Below are 16,450 nucleotides of genomic sequence, written 5' to 3'. Positions count from 1 at the left end.
TGCTTGTGACAAAGAAACACTGACAACAGAGAAAACAGAGAGCAGAATGGATATACCAAAGAAGGATGCCTATGAAATAAATGTATCGAATTAATAGAATGCTAAACAAATTAAATATTTAGAAAGCTGATAAGAGAATGCGGAGCGTATTGACTGTGCAGCGGCACGGGAGCGTAATCTTATCAAGCTCATCTCTTTTTCACAGACATAGCTGGAAAGTTTGTAGTTCGGTCGGATATGGCGATAGCATAGAAAGTGTAATGAGGATCATATTACTAATGTTAAAAGAGAGAGAGCGCTTGATTGCCGATTGCTCACTCGCTCAAATTGTTTGTGCAAGTAAAAAACATTAACTGTTACATGATGTTGGTATAATGAGTGGTTCCCTACAGTATTACAGGAAGGCGGTACAGTAATCACGTGACATTTTCTGTGCTCAAACATCTTAAGAAAGCTGCCTCTCAGACAGCGCAAATAGCCTGTTAAATCAAATTCTCTTGTGCTTGAATGGACAAATTCCCAAAATTGTCAAAATTACAGTGGCCCAGTAGTACACAACACAAGAAAATTTAAAAAGCACACATAAGTTCACAACACAATGGAATAAAGCCACAACACAACAGAAACATTCCACAACACAACGGAAATGCTTCTGACCACTAGGGGGGCTCTCAGAGCTCTGCAAAGTTGGTTTTCCTTGCCAATGTTCTATAGAGTCGGCAGTGATATCAATGCTACAATAAGTTTTAATAGTATGTAACCACTGTATATCGACATGAAACATTAATTCAAAATCACCTATGTGAACAATAGCTTCATATTTATACCTGTGCATGATTTGATGCGCTACCACGGTGCATGATGAAGGGAACGACTGCCAATTCCACCAAGTGGTTAAAATGTATAATTTGTATTCATTAAAATTACTTTTAACATTTAAAAACAGACATGTTCAAATTCCAAAGCTTGCAGTAGGTTTCTATTGGTAAGATTGACTTACTACAGGTGACATTTTGATAATTCATACAGGGAGGTATAATGTCACCTGTAGTAAGTCAGTCTTACCAGCAGCGACTAACAAGCTTTGGAATTTGAACATTTCTGTTTTTAAATGTTAAAACAAACCACTTTTAACCACTTGGTGGAATTGGCAGACGTTCCCTTCATCATGCGCCGTGGTAGCGCTTCAAATCATTCACAGGTATAAATATGAAGCTATTGTGCACATACTAAGTGATTTTGAATGAATATTTCATGTCGATATACAATGTTTACATACTTAAAAGTAATCATGGTATTGATATATTTATACTCTATAAAAAACAGTGGCAAGGAAAGCTAACTTTATTGTGTTGTGTTGTGTTGTGCACTACTGGGCCACCATACAAAATGCCCCTATAGGCAAGTGTCTGTAATTATGAAACATAGTTATATGGTTATAACTATGGTTATAACATAGGTTATGTCTTAAGTGAATGTAAACAGTTGAGAAAGAAAACATGTGTTTAACAGTATGTTGGAAACGTGCAGCTCATAAAAATAATAAAAAAAATACGATGAAAACACAGGTATCGGTACTCTGTATCAGCAAGTACTAAAAATAAGTAAAGGTATTGATTCGTTATGGAAAAAGTGGTATCGGTGCATCCCTACTATTTACTAAAACTTTTCATTCGGAATATTCAATCTGGTGCATCATGTTTGATCAAATGACGATTTCAAAAGTCATCAATGGACCATTTTTTAATCTGAACATTGAAATTTCGCTTTAAGGTAAAGTACCTTTAAAAGGAGGTGGCTGTTCAGATAATCACACCAAATCATAACCCAAATATTTCCCTAAGCAAAACTCACTGACAGCATCTGGCCAACTCTCACCACAACAACCTTCACTCCCATATCAGACTGATTAAACAGTCATCAGCATCAGCACACTCATAGGTTAACCAGCCTCTGTTCTTCCCACAGAAAATGCCAGTGGAGATGGATTAAAGGAATAAACACCGTATTAAAGGATACTGTACAATCCAGTACTTATATCTCACAATGGAATAGGGAGGTAATGTGCATGTGTATGTGTGTGTGTGATGGGAAAGGAGGTGGGGCAGATGGTGGAGGTGTCATGGTGTGTCTGACCCTGTGGAGACCCCACGCCTCATCAGACGATGAAACTCACCTACGCAGCTCGGCCTTTTCTCTTGAAGAGGTTTCTCTGTAAAAATAGTGGTATTAATAAAAAACAGATGTGGACATGGACAGCCGCAGTCCAGCACTCAACATGTGCCGCCGATTCTCACAATGAAAGAATACTTCTGTATATATACAGATTAATAAAATGGAAAATCATCATTCAGCACCTTTATACCCAAGTGATGAATAATGATTTTATGAACAGCTGTATCTTTTTTGCTATAAATTCAAGTGAAAATGAAAACCTAGATTTCAAAAAAAATATTTACACTGCATGATAATTTTACAAATCATTACACAGACTATATAGAGATCATATAATATGGGAGAGTTTAGCTACTGTTTGGGACGAGGATGCACATAACTGTGGAATAACAATATCATTAAAAGCCAGACCGGACAAATAAATCATTATTGCCATTAATGTCTGCTAGCCTATTCAAATAGGCTTCTCTTTCCTAAAGTCTACCATCTGTGTGGGCTTGTGTTATATTCAAATCACCATAATCAACTTTGCTGTGCATGCTGCATCTGGAAACAATAATTAATGGCATTGTTTAAAAGCTAATTTTTGCATCCTTGATAAATGAATAGATTGTTAATGGTATCATTTGAATAAAAAATGAAAGCTTAAAAAAGCATATTAGCAGGAGGGGACTTGGGTGCGTGTCGATCCGCAACGAGAAACGTTCCGATCTGTGCCATGTTTACGGTTATTTTGAGACCGGGAGTGTTGTAATGGTATTCTTTAAAGGAAATCTTAGTCCAATAATCATAAAAATAAAAACGAGATAAGAAAGCTATTTCATGCTCCGACATCACTCTGTCTAGAGTTCCCAAAGAAATGCAATCAAGCCTCTGTCATCACCTGCCATTTGAGCCTCATTCATGTCATATCATCATTTCGCCCCTGCAGAACTAATTTCACACAGCCTGCTGATTTTTATGCTTTGGCTTTTCAAAGAATATTCATCATAATCTACCGTTTCAGGTTTTGTGGTGTATTCCTTTTCTTTGAGGTGAACCATATTGTGGGATTAGGTGATTTTTATGAGCAATTATCAGAAATGACAAGCTTCTAAGAAATCTAAGCAAATGAAGTGACAAAAGAAATGATTAAATAAATCATATTTCCCTGATTTCCACAGGTTCAGGAAATCATAAAGATTGTTACTGGGAACTCAAAGGCCCAATTAAATATGATGGATCACATTGCTTGTGATTTTATCCGCTATTGATGAGTGTGAGCTTTGGCTGCAAGAAAAACAGAAATGCAAGAAGCAGAAACCTTACGTCAAACTATATCAATTCCCACTTAAACTCGGTGACATGCTTCTTAAACTGAATGGAAAACTGAATTTAACACATAAACACTCCAGATTTGTTTTAACACAGATATGACGCAGACCGATACGTCTCCTGTAAGCAGCGCTCGGACTGCGATGACATTGATTATGATTTTCAGCCTCTCTGAGGTTGATCTGCCCGCCAGCACAGTCAGACTGACCTGCTAATGCCATATGTCTAGAGTAAGAGCTTCTAAAGGGAAATCTGACTCTGGTCAAACTGAACTGTGGTAAAAATCACTCCGCCTGGTGTTATTTCTGACACGCCGGCCACTATATTTTGAAAGTTTGCGTTGACAGAGATTTTAAATCAGCCTGACACAGCTTCATGAATGCTCACAGGTGAGCTCAAGACAAGCACAATTTACGAGTCAGGTTGGAGAGCAGCCTCACAGAGATGGGGGAAGTGTGAACAAATTAATTTATTTTGGTAATCTCTCTCTCTCTCTCTCTCTCTCTCTCTCTTTTTGCTGTCTTTGTCAAAATGAATGACAACAATTTGGCTGAGGATCTGGGATGTGCAGGCAGCATTGACAGGCGAATTATCAGGGGCCCAGCGCTCCTTATTATCAGCGGAGAACTCATCAGAGGTGCGGGTCCAGGAGTCCTCTCTGCTGTCACTATCTGTCAGTAGGACAAGCTCTGCTGCAAGGGCCAGCTGACAGGTCATTTCAACAATAACAATTACTCCGATTACTGGTGTCATAAACAATTCACCCAAGGCAGAGCAATAACAAAGCTTTATAATTCACAGCCACATAAATAAATGCCAGCAGGTAACAAGTAATTTACCAGAGGAATGGATCCCAATACATGACGCCTTTCATTGTAGCGGGGCAAATGAAAGCCAGGCGCTGGAAACATACATGATAACAAGAAACAGGAATTCAGCCATTAGAGAAATTACACATTAAACCACTGCACAAGGTGTGCAACATTACAATACAGTACAATAAAAAAAGACTAGATAGATAGATAGCATTAATACAATCATAGCTTGTATATTAGCAAAATTTACAATATTAAAATATTACAAAATTTATATCGTATATATGCACTGATATTTTTAAATATTTTTTTACAAAATACGCTACAATGCAAAACATCCTGATATAATGCGTGTGTTGAGCTGTACAAATGTGGCAGCGCGTCTGATACGGACAGACATCAGCTATCCGCCCTGCAGCACTTCAACAATTCCAAAATCCCTAATGAGGAGAGCTGTTGAGCAATTAACACATGTCAAACTCGCCATCATCAGGTGCCTCTCTAATTTTCTCACTAGGGCTGCATTTTTCTTCTCTTTTTTTCTCTTTCTGTGTGTCTATACCCGCGGGCACGTACGTGGGATTCAGATTCTGCTCTGCTGATTTCTGTTGTTCTGTCGCGCGCACAGCTCTTCTGTGATCACGAGCTCGCGAATCCTTCATTTCTGTCTTTTAGAAGCAGTCAAATGAGACAGATGCTTAACGAGAAATAATCGCAGCGCTCGCGATGCCCATCGACCTCGTTGCTGACAAAAACACCCTCAAATGACATTACTACAGGCTAAAATGATTTACCCTTAAAATCACGCGCAGTTTCCAGTGAATTTTACAAAACATTTTCTCTTGATTTGATTAATTTAATATTCTATTCTATTCTATTCTATTCTATTCTATTCTGTTCTATTCTTCGATGTAAAGATGCGCCAACATTAATAAATAATGATAAACATTATTATTAATGTAAAATAAAACAACATATTTAAAAATATATATTATAAAATATACTCTGACATGATTGTCTCTTGTAATGTCACCTGTTAAGACGTAAAGCATATTCTCGCTTTGTCAAATAATTCGATTTTCAAATAATTAACAAACTCCTCAGATAAGCCCTCAGTCATTTGCCTGAATTTTAAACGAGCATTTATATTAAAAACGACACATACACTAGCTAATTCCAAAATGTTTAATAATAAAATACATTGAAATTATAAAATGATGCTTAACGAAAAAAAAGAAACACGCATGAAAATGCAAATATAATATCAGTTAAAAGGATAAATTATTACATTTCTGCCCTCTTCCCAGCGACATAAAAGAGTGAGAGAATCAAACCCGAGAAGACGACACGCTTCAGAAAACTGTTGATGACTCTCCACAAATTCAATTACTTGAGAAATTACAGCTCTTTTATATGAAGCAGAGAAAATCGATTCTGATTATGTTTGTTATAAAATGACACTTGCCTTCATTTTCTTACATGTAAGCAAATTAATTAGCATCATACATAAACATTCTATATTCAGTATTTATTAGAAATGTATGTATTTTCGTGTAAAAATCGTAAGTTTGCAATAGCAATAAATAAGTTTACCAAAAGGAGAAAATCACACCTTTAATTATTTATAATAGCCATAACTGTAAACATCACATTTTTCCCGTCAGCTAATTAACAACTGACATGAGTTGTAAGCATTGGTTCACCATGCCTAAGAATTAAAGTGCCAAGATTACATACAGCAAAACACTCAATCATTTTTCTGCCAACATTCCATCCTATCCATAAGGATGCTCCTGACATTTCTAATTATTCCAACTAAAGCTGATTGAATATATCACGATCCAGCTTCACCCTGGCTTCTGATTAACTGAACTAGTTAAGCACAATTCCACGGGGTGTAATTGAACAAAAGCCCGTTGCCTACAGTGGAGGATGAGAAAATGTGCTTTTGTTACCAGTCCTCAGATGAGAGAGATAGTAGAGCTCATCCTGGTGCTGGTTTGGGGAGGGGGGGGACTCACTCCTCTCTCAGTCAGCTGCAGTTCGTCTTCTCTTCTTGGACCACCATCCTTTTTGGGTTGTGCATCTCATTTGCATACATTTGTTTCCAGCCAAGGAGGCCTTCAGCTCATTAAGGCGTTCTCTTACAATCTCCCAGAATCCTGCTGCTCCCAGCCACTACCTGCTGCGGAACGAGAAGACTGCTAGGCGCAGGGGGAAAAAAAAGAAAGAAAAGAAAAGAAAAAGGAGAGGGGAAGAAAGCAGAAGGGAGGGGGGAAAAGGCAACACGTTCTTCAGTCCAAAACAAAAGACGAGGGCTGGTATAAAGGAATCCACTGTGTGTGTTTGTGCCTTGTTTTCTACTCTCCCTTGGAAGCGGGCACCGTTTTGTGTTAAGTAGCCTCCTGTCATGACAGATACCTCTGTGGGTCAAGAGTCAAAGTTGAGGGGAGGGTCAGCAGCACAACATGCGAGCCAAGCGCTGAACTGGATACCTATCTGCCAGTGGACAGCACTGGCGTTTGGGTGTTTTTTGTAAGGTACGCTCTTAAAAAATAAAGGTGCTTTATTGGCATCAGTGGTTCCATGAAGAACCTTTAACATCCATGGAAGCTTTCCATTGATTGCACAAAAGGTTCTTTATAGTAGAAAAAAGGTTCTTTAGATTTTTAAATGCTCTTTACACTAAGGAAGAAAAAAAAAGATTATTTTAAAGAAAAGTTCACAAAAAGGTTCTTTTATAGAACTGCTGTGGAACCTTTATTTTTAAGAGTGCATGTGACTCTAAAACTTCTGAGGGGGTTTCCATGTTTTATGGCGACATTTTTATACTGGTATAAATGGTATATTTTGTCCCCTTACCCTAACCCTAACCCTAAATCTATCCATCACAGAAAACTTTCTGCTATTTTAGATTTTCAAAAAATAGATAATTCTGTATAAGCTTTATATATATATATATATATATATATATATATATATATATATATATATATATATATATATATATATATATAGTCCTGTACCAAAAAAAATTCCCCACATGGTCAAAATTGACTGGTATTACTATACTTGTGGGGACATTTAGCCCCCATAATGTACACTTTAAAAAATGCTGGGTTAAAAATAACCCAAGTTGGGTCGAAAATGGACAAACCCAGCAATTGGGCTGTTTTAACCCAGCGGATTTTTAATTTCCGACCTATTTTGGGTTCATTTTAAGCCAGCCATATTAGTCATTTTTAAACAGAAGTTGGGTTAAATAAAACTGCCCAGCAAATATTTAACCTAACCGCTGGGTTAAAACAACCCAGTCACTGGGTTTGTCCATTTTCAACCCAACTTGGGTTGTTTTTAACCCAGCATTTTTTTTTTTTTTTTTTTTTTGGAATGTAGGGAATACCACACTGTAAAAAATTATTTTCATAATTTGTTATCACACCATTTTTTTCCTTTGTCATAACAACTTAAATATTTAATGTGGTTCAGATAACATAATATTTTGAGTTTCTGTTGATTAAACTAATCGTCTTCATTGTATTAACTCAAATTTTTCATTTCAGTGAACTCAAAATTTTAAGGCAACCAGGTAACTTACTTTTTTAAGTTAAACCAACAATTCTTTTTTACAGTGCAGGAACACACACACACACACACACACACACACACACAAAGTGAGGACATTCCATAGGCGTAATTGTTTTTATACTGTACAAACTGTACATTCTATCTCCCTACCCCTACCCCAAACCTACCCATCACATTTTTAATAAAACATTGTTTAGTATGGTTTTAAATATGAGGACTCATGAAATGTCCTCATCTTTCATGTTTACGTTGTAATACACACACCCTACAAATCTGTAGCAAATTTTACATCACTAAAAGAAAATGTGAGTGGTGCTTGCCTATGCAAATTTGCTGTAGATTGCTGCTATTCAATTGTTAGGGTGCTTTGAGTTGTTTTTAGCACATTGCTTCTATGGTTGCTATAGTGTTCTCTGTGGTTGCTAAGCGGTTGTTTACTGGCCCAGCCTAATAAGTCTCTATATGCTGTATTGGTTTCTAGAAATGCTCCAGCTCCCTCCTTCCATGACGGTCTGTGAGCTTTTTTGTTTACAAGGTGAAAATTGTAAGTCTGATTGCTTGGGAAACTAACAGCACAGCTCTTCTCAATAAGCCGCATGATTTGAAGTATCATTCACGTCAGTAGCACAGATGGTGTTGGACAAAATTCAAACCAAAGTATAGTTCTTAGTGTTTAAATCCATATCCCTGAGTATACGAGAAAGAGTAATAGTGATGCTTGCCTTAGCAAACACCACTAATAAACAGACCATTGAGTCTGAAGGCAAGGGTAAATGCTGATATGGGGTGAAGTGCTGGAGTGACTTGAGTTTATTTAAAGCATGACGACCCCTGGCCAAAACCTGCTTCAGTGGAGGGATGAATAAAATTTTAATGGCTCATAAAACACAGCAATTCCTCTCAGTGCGTTTTTTGACCGCATTATTCGTGGCCGCGCCGTGTCGCCTCTTTTTGTCTGCGAAGTGAAAAGCTGCAGTGAGTGGCCACGGCTGGAGCTCTACTGGCATGAAGAGAGGTGGGAAGAAAAGGAAAGCCATGAATACGACGGCATGATTAGTGGAGGGAAAGAGACTTTCACACGCGCACACACACACAAGTACACGTTTACTTATCTAAATGAGCACATACCAGAGACTTCTATTGTATTACACTCAGCTAAATATATTTTCTATCCCCTAAACCTTTTTTTTGCATTTTACGATTTTTATTAAGGCATTTTTTAAAATGTGTTTATTGAGCAGTTTTCCTCAAGGGAACAGTTGTCTGTAGGTGATTTCAAGTTTTACTATCCTAGTGTATACACTTTTGTTATATATATATATATATATATATATATATATATATATATATAGTGTAACACTTTATTTTTAACATGATCAGTGTTGGGTGTAAATAATTACTAAGTAATCTAATTTCTGTGATTTAATTACTTTTCCCTTGAAAAAGTAAAGTAAGGGACTACTCTTAATTTTTCTATAATTTAATTAGTTACTTCTAATGTAACTGCATTAAATACTTTATAGACTATACAACAATTCCACATAAAACAATAGTGGATTTAACATCAAACTTTAATGTTAAAATGTATGTTTTTAATGTAACCTTCTCCCTTTACACACTTTGGTCAGTTCAAAAATAATTTATGCAATTGAATATGGTTAATTTGAAAGAATTAAAAGAGCAGTTCCATGTCTATTGTACTCTTCATCTGGTCGAGTTTGATTTGGGATTTAGAAAGTAATTCGTAGTAAGTAATCCAGAGAGTAATTAGAACAGTAATCTAATTACACCGTTGAAGATGTAATTAGTAGCTACAGTAGTAATGAATTACTTTTTTAGAGTAACTTATCCAACACTTAACATGATATAGTTACCCATTACATGTACTTACTATAGTAAAAACGGTAAATTAGGCATAATTACAAGCAACTAAACCTAAACCAAACCCAGTTACACTTTATTCTACAGAGTAATTGTTACATGTACTTACTATAGTATTAATTATAAATTATGCATAATTACATGCAACTAACCCTAAACCAAGCCCTAACCCTAGTACATGTAGTTAATTAATATTACTCACTACATAAATGTATAATTACAATGTAACAAAGACACCTTAAAATAAAGGGTTACACTTTATTTTAAGGTTTCCGTGTTACAGTGTAATTATACATTCAAGTAGTGAGTAATATTAAGTAACTGCATGCACTCACTATAGGTTTAGAGTTAGGATGAGGGTTAGTTGCATGTAATTATGCATAATTTATAGTCATTACAACAGTAACGACATGTAACATGCGTAACAATGGCGCTAAAATAAAGTGTTACCAAATAAAGTGTAACCCCAAATCCTAACCCTATATTAAGTATATGTAGTTAATTAATAATGTCACCTTAAAATAAGGTGTAACCGTATTATTTATTTGTTTATTTACTTACTTATGAATCAATATTCCAGCTGTCCCTAAAGGGAAATTTTGTCATATTTAGCTTACTACAAGGAACAAACTAAACCCAACACACATAAAGATAAAGAGTAAAAACTGTCACTTTCAAAAGCTTTCAGATGTAAAGCCAGTAGGCACAAGCACAATGGGAGGGGGGGTTAAAAAAATCAAGCATTGTCTCTTGATTAAAAAACCCTCTCAGCCATATTCATGTTTGCTCCACCCATGACATGCGCCATTTGCTTGCATGGAAATGGCCCTGGTGTTGATTCACCAGTCGAGCTGGCCCGGGGGCTGGATAAATAAACATGCATCTGTTGTGTTATTTAATGCTCTGCATCTTAACTGTTGTGTCCGAGTCTGCAGGCTTCACGAGGCGCAGCTCAGCCGCCCGTCTGCCCTCAGCACGACAGCTAATGCTGTTAGCATAGCGGCAATCCATCATTCTCTGTATGCGTGTGTCTGAGAAAACGTATGAAAGAAATAGAGATGTAAGCTGGATCTCCCTGTGTGCTTGCTTTCAGAGTTTGTGTGTATTAGGGGATTATGGAGAGCGGGTGTCAGACAGGACTCTATATCCCTGCTCAGTGTCAGTGCTCACCACGGCTGCTCGGGGTTTCAGCTTTTCGCTGAACACTTTAGGGGTTTGTTACGAAATGTCGGGGCTGTAATTTATTTTTATTAATCAGTTTTTGGCAGGTATGCTGCATATCTGAAATATAGTGTAAAGTTTATTACTTTAAGGGGGTTTGCATTGTTTTGAATAAAAAAAAAAATACATTAAAGTTTGAAAGCCTCCAACTGACTCAAAATCTAATTAAGCGCAATGAAGTCATCATAATATTTGCATAAATGCAATTGGTATTCTTTCGTACATCTGTTTGCATAATGAATTGCAATTCGTTTTTTTTCTTTTTCCAAATGTATCCCTTCACTCTGTATGTTACTATCAGTTTTGCATGTTACTCTCCCACTTTCTGTATTTTGTCAAAATTATAATTTTCTCTTAAACAAATTGCCTTACAATCAGTTGTTTCCTTCAGCACTGTAAAAAAAAAAAAATATTTTCATGATTTGTTATCACAACATTTTTTTCTTTTGTCAAATCAACTTAGATAATTAATGTGGTTCAGATTAAATCAATCACCTTCATTGTATTAACTCAAATTTTTAATTTCAGTGAACTCAAAATTTTAAGGCAACAGGTAACTTACTTTTTTATGTTAAACCAACAATTCTTTTTTACAATGAGGGAATACAAATATGTTTATATTTAAATCTATACACACTACCAGCCAAATGTTTGGAATAATTATGATTTTTTTTTTTTTTTATGTTTTTGAAAACAGTCTTTTATGCTCACCAAGGCTGCATATTTGAGCAAAAATACAGTGAAAAAGAATTATATTAAATATTGTAGGATCATGTGACACTGAAGACTGGAGTAATGATGCTGGAAATTTAGCTTTGCATCACAGGAATAAATTACTTAACTCAAATATATTACAATAGAAGTTTAATTGTAATAATATTTCACAATATTACTGTTTTTACTGTATTTTTGATTAAATAAATTATATATATATATTTATATATATATAATTAAATTCCAAAGTTCACTGAAATGAACATAACTGAGCATTATTATTATTCAGACCTTTCTAATGATGACAAATAGACCCAGTGCTTTGGAAAATTAGCATGGAGGTTTGTTTATATGAACAGAATTTGTAGACAAAAAGGTTTATACGTTGGTTTTAGATTGTTTGTGTATACGGAGGACTAGAGCCCTGCTCTTGAACTGTGGATCTGCTCAGGTCGTGAGACTGTAAATATACAGGCAGAGACCTGAACCGATAAATCTCTCTGTGCAGTACTCGCTGTCTCTTACACACACACACACACACACACACACATCTCTATGTACTGGAACTCAAACTCGTCCCAAACCCACAAACATGTTAACAACACCGACTGCATACAAGTTACTTATCTGTTTCTCTCATGCAGCCTATAGCCTACATAATGACATGTAGCATGATGTCTAAAGCGATATGGATATTTGACACTCTTTTATTTTTCATCATTTGTTATAGAAAGATGCATTTGGTATCAATATATTAGGAGTTAAGTAACATTTTGCCAAACCATAATGAATTTTCAGGGAGGATTTTATCCTTTTAAACATATTTGTTTGTTTTGTAAAACTCCCAGAGTCTTAAATTTATTTGTGTTCTCTCAAGGGCACATATACAAAAGTGAATAAATGGAAAGGCATTTTATCATATTTTTGGCATGCTTTTTCACCTAAGACATGCTGTGACAGTTCCAGTTTGATCGCAGGCCATTATTCCATACTCTTTTTTAAATAATTTATCATAAGAGAAATACAAATCTTACACACAACAAATGTGATTCTCCTTGAGTATTGTTATTTTAATTTGTTTTGTTCTTTCATTTTTATTTTTTCCCTCTAAGCTGTGAATGCACATGTTGGGCAGTGTGTAATTTTAATTGATTTTCTTTTGTTTTTCTTCTCTTATTTACCATTTGTTTGGATTCACTGTGCGAATAAACATCACCTGGTGCCTGGGCTTTCTTTGTCTCTTGCACAATGCACAAAATCTCAAGGCGCTTTAACGTTACCCTGGCACAAAAAAAAAAGAAGAAGAAATAATAATAATAATAAAAGAAAATGATATGTATATTACAATTTAAGTATTAATAAGTAAAATTAAAATATCAATTTTGCGAAAAATATAGAAATAAAATATAAAGGTTAAAAAAAATAGAAATTTAATACAGAAATATAATTTGATATTAATATTATTACCCTGGCAATATAATAAATCATATATATATGATTTATTATATATATTTTACACATATTATAAGTTTTAATAAAACACCAATTTTGCAAAACAATATTACTTAATATATTATTTGATATTATTATTATTAAACAAATAGTCACACAAATAAACAAATAAATTAATGAAAAAGTAATACACACACACATTAAACAAATAAATAGATTATGCGTATATAGAATTTAAAATCAAATTAACCACAATGATGTCAATATAATATTTTCATAATGAAATGTGTATTATAATATTCTTCTAGACATATTTGTCTTTTCTTTTTCCATATATTTATCCATTTACTTGCATGTTACTATCAATCTCTCTCTCCTTCTCACTTTTTGCTATGCTTATTGTAACATGAATTTTTTAAAGTAAACAAATAGTCACACAAATAAACAATAGAATACATAAAAGAATGAAAAAAAAAAAAAATACATACATAAAATAATAACCAGATTTTATGTGTATTTTGTTATATGTGTATTGGATTTATGGGTGTTTGCTTTAAGTTTCAATTCATTTCAATAAAAAAAAAAAAAAAAAAAAAAAAAAAAAAAAACCCTGAACACAAATGTTTTTTGTATCCAGCAATTAGAAAGCGTAGCACAGGGTCTCCCAACACACCACTGCCTTATCTCACTCACTGCTGCAGCAACACACTGCGCTGACCTGATGTAAAACACTCTCGCAGAGCTGCTGTTGTTGTTGTTGTATGTGTGTGTGTGTGTGTGTGTGTGTGTGTGTGTGTGTGTGTGTGTGTGTGTGTGTGTGTGTGTGTGTGTGTGTGTGTGTGTGTGTGAGACAAAGCCCCTGCTGCCCCCTACAGCCCCCCGTTATGACATCACTACCTCAATGTTTTCACACAACACACCCTATGACATAAAAAGACAAATTAGTGGCCCAGACTAATGCTTGAAACTGGAGGAAAGTAATTACAGTATACCAAAACACACACTTAAGTAAATATTGACTCCAACGCATATAGTTCAATACAACAGTCATTTATAGATTAAGAAGTGGATCTTTAAACACACATATTTTTAAGGCTGTGATGTCTGTAATGTGCTCATTAGAATTCATTGTATTCACACAGTTAGCAAGGTCACCACTTTGTATTGAGCGACGAGTGCCGGAAGAGAGAGAGAGGAACTGTCTAAAAGTAATTGCTTTGATTCAAGCACACTAGAAGACCTTGAACCTGTAACTGAAGTTTAAATCACCTTATGGAGAGACTGCTGTCCTTTTCAGGAGATGAGCTATAATGAGTGTTGTTACAGCGCTCCTGCAGAGCTACTTCATATTACAACCATTTCAACACTGATATAATTGATGGAACATCACATAACTATAGATGACATATTTAACTACACACTTAACATGGTAGGTAAAAAAAAAAAAACACTTTTCAACATTCCCAGAATGAATGTGAGCACTGTGTGCCTCTGCAGAACTCACTAGCACAGTGATTGGGTGTTGTGGATGGTTACCAGGGTGTTGCTATGCAGTTGATAAGGTGTTCTGATTTTTTTAGTGCATTGATATGTGGTTGCTAGGGTGGTCTGAAAGGTTGCTAAGTGGCTAGTCCAAGTTAAAATACAAAAAAAATTAATTTCATCATTATCCACAACATGAAACTCATGGTACTACCACCTCTTTCACATGATTTAATTTATCATTCATGTCTGTAGTATGTTGATAATTAGAGTTAGGAGTTTACAATAATAACAATAATAGGTTTCATTTAGTTTCATTTGTTAACATTAGTTAATCAAACGAGTTAACATGCTCTATCAATCTTAGTTAATGTGAATTTCAACATTTACTAATGTCTTGAATCAAAAGTTGGGTCGCACTTTAGATTAGGGTCCAATTCTCACTATTAACTATGACTTATGCCTCAATAAACACCCAATTACTGCTTATTATTAGTTAGTAAGGTAGTTGTTATGTTTATTGGGCAGAATTAAGGGTTGTAGAATATGGTCATGCATTAAAGGTCCCGTTTTTCGTGTTTTTTTGAAGCTTTGATTGTGTTTATAGTGTGCAATATAACGTGTTCATGTTTCGCGTGTAAAAACACACAGTATTTTTCACATAATTTACTTATCTGTATACCGCTGTTTCCACGGTCATAAAAACAGGCTGATGACTTCCTTGTTCTATGAAGTCCCTCCTTCAGAAATACGTAACGAGTTCTGATTGTGCCAGCGGTTCCTGTGTTGTGATTCGACAGCAGTTTAGCGCTCCTTGCCCGGAAAGGTCACGCCTCTTACCATAACGTGGAGATGCACGCGCTCAGTGTTATTGTAAACATGTCTTTAATTTTACCCTATCAATTTGAGCCGGAATCAGACCCGGTGATTGGACTGCAGGATGAAAATAACAGCGTTTCGACGACATGGCGACAAACACACTCTACAAACGCAACTCTTGTGTATTCCTGTGGGCGGAGGTTAGTCAAAAAACTGTTTTAGTGACGTCATTAAAGAAGGAAGTAGAGGGATGTAGTCCAAACTGGCCGTTCGATGTAGGCGACTTCTGTTAAATAAAATATCTCGCTTGGCATTGAAGTTTGAGCTTTAAAATTTTACAGATTTTATTTATACTCTAACAACAACATTACACACTAACTAAAGTTTGAAACATGGGATCACGAAGAACGGGACCTTTAATATGTGCTTTATAAGTACTAATAAACAGCCAATAGTAATATTCATGCTAATAAGCAACTATAGTAATAGTGAGAATTGGAGCTAAACTAAAGTGTTACCAAAAGTTTTATCTTTTAACATTAGTTAATGCACTTGGAACTAACTTTAAATTAACCAATATTAATAAATGCTTTGAATATATGTATTTCTCAATGCTAGTTTACATCAGATAATGCATGTAACAAATGAGACATTATAAAGTGTTCCCAATAAATGTATAATTCTGATGCTTGCCTTAAATATTTTGTTTATCTTGTGCAGCTTTATGTATTAGGAAATAATTAACATAAGCATAAGTGGATGATAATAGACAGTTCAAACGCATGATCAGTCCTATACTGGACTCATTTATCCATCATCAGCAGATTAGTAAAATGATCTTCATGTTTTGGTGTACTTTACCTCATTGCATATTTCACTGGATTTCACTGGTGTAATTGCAGATTTAAATTTCCCTTTTCCAGCAGGCTCTGGTGTCACATTCGGAGGTCGTGTCTACTCCCATCAGCGAGACAGCAGGTATGCGCATC

The 16,450-nt window shown here is 35.3% G+C and overlaps 1 long non-coding RNA gene across 1 annotated transcript in view; it reads right to left on the bottom strand.

Annotated features, from left to right (window-relative positions):
* The window catches only part of LOC125277180, a 19,581-nt gene extending 3,131 nt beyond the window's left edge, over positions 1-16,450 (bottom strand). The window contains exon 1 of the long non-coding RNA XR_007186838.1: positions 16,323-16,450. This is a non-coding gene — a long non-coding RNA (uncharacterized LOC125277180). The remainder of the gene's footprint in view (positions 1-16,322) is intronic.

Source organism: Megalobrama amblycephala, linkage group LG10 (assembly GCF_018812025.1).
Source record: "Megalobrama amblycephala isolate DHTTF-2021 linkage group LG10, ASM1881202v1, whole genome shotgun sequence".
In the NCBI taxonomy this organism is placed as follows: Eukaryota; Metazoa; Chordata; class Actinopteri; order Cypriniformes; family Xenocyprididae; genus Megalobrama; species Megalobrama amblycephala.
The sequence above is the reverse complement of the archived record's forward strand: the minus strand, read 5'-3'. Positions and strand labels throughout refer to the sequence as shown.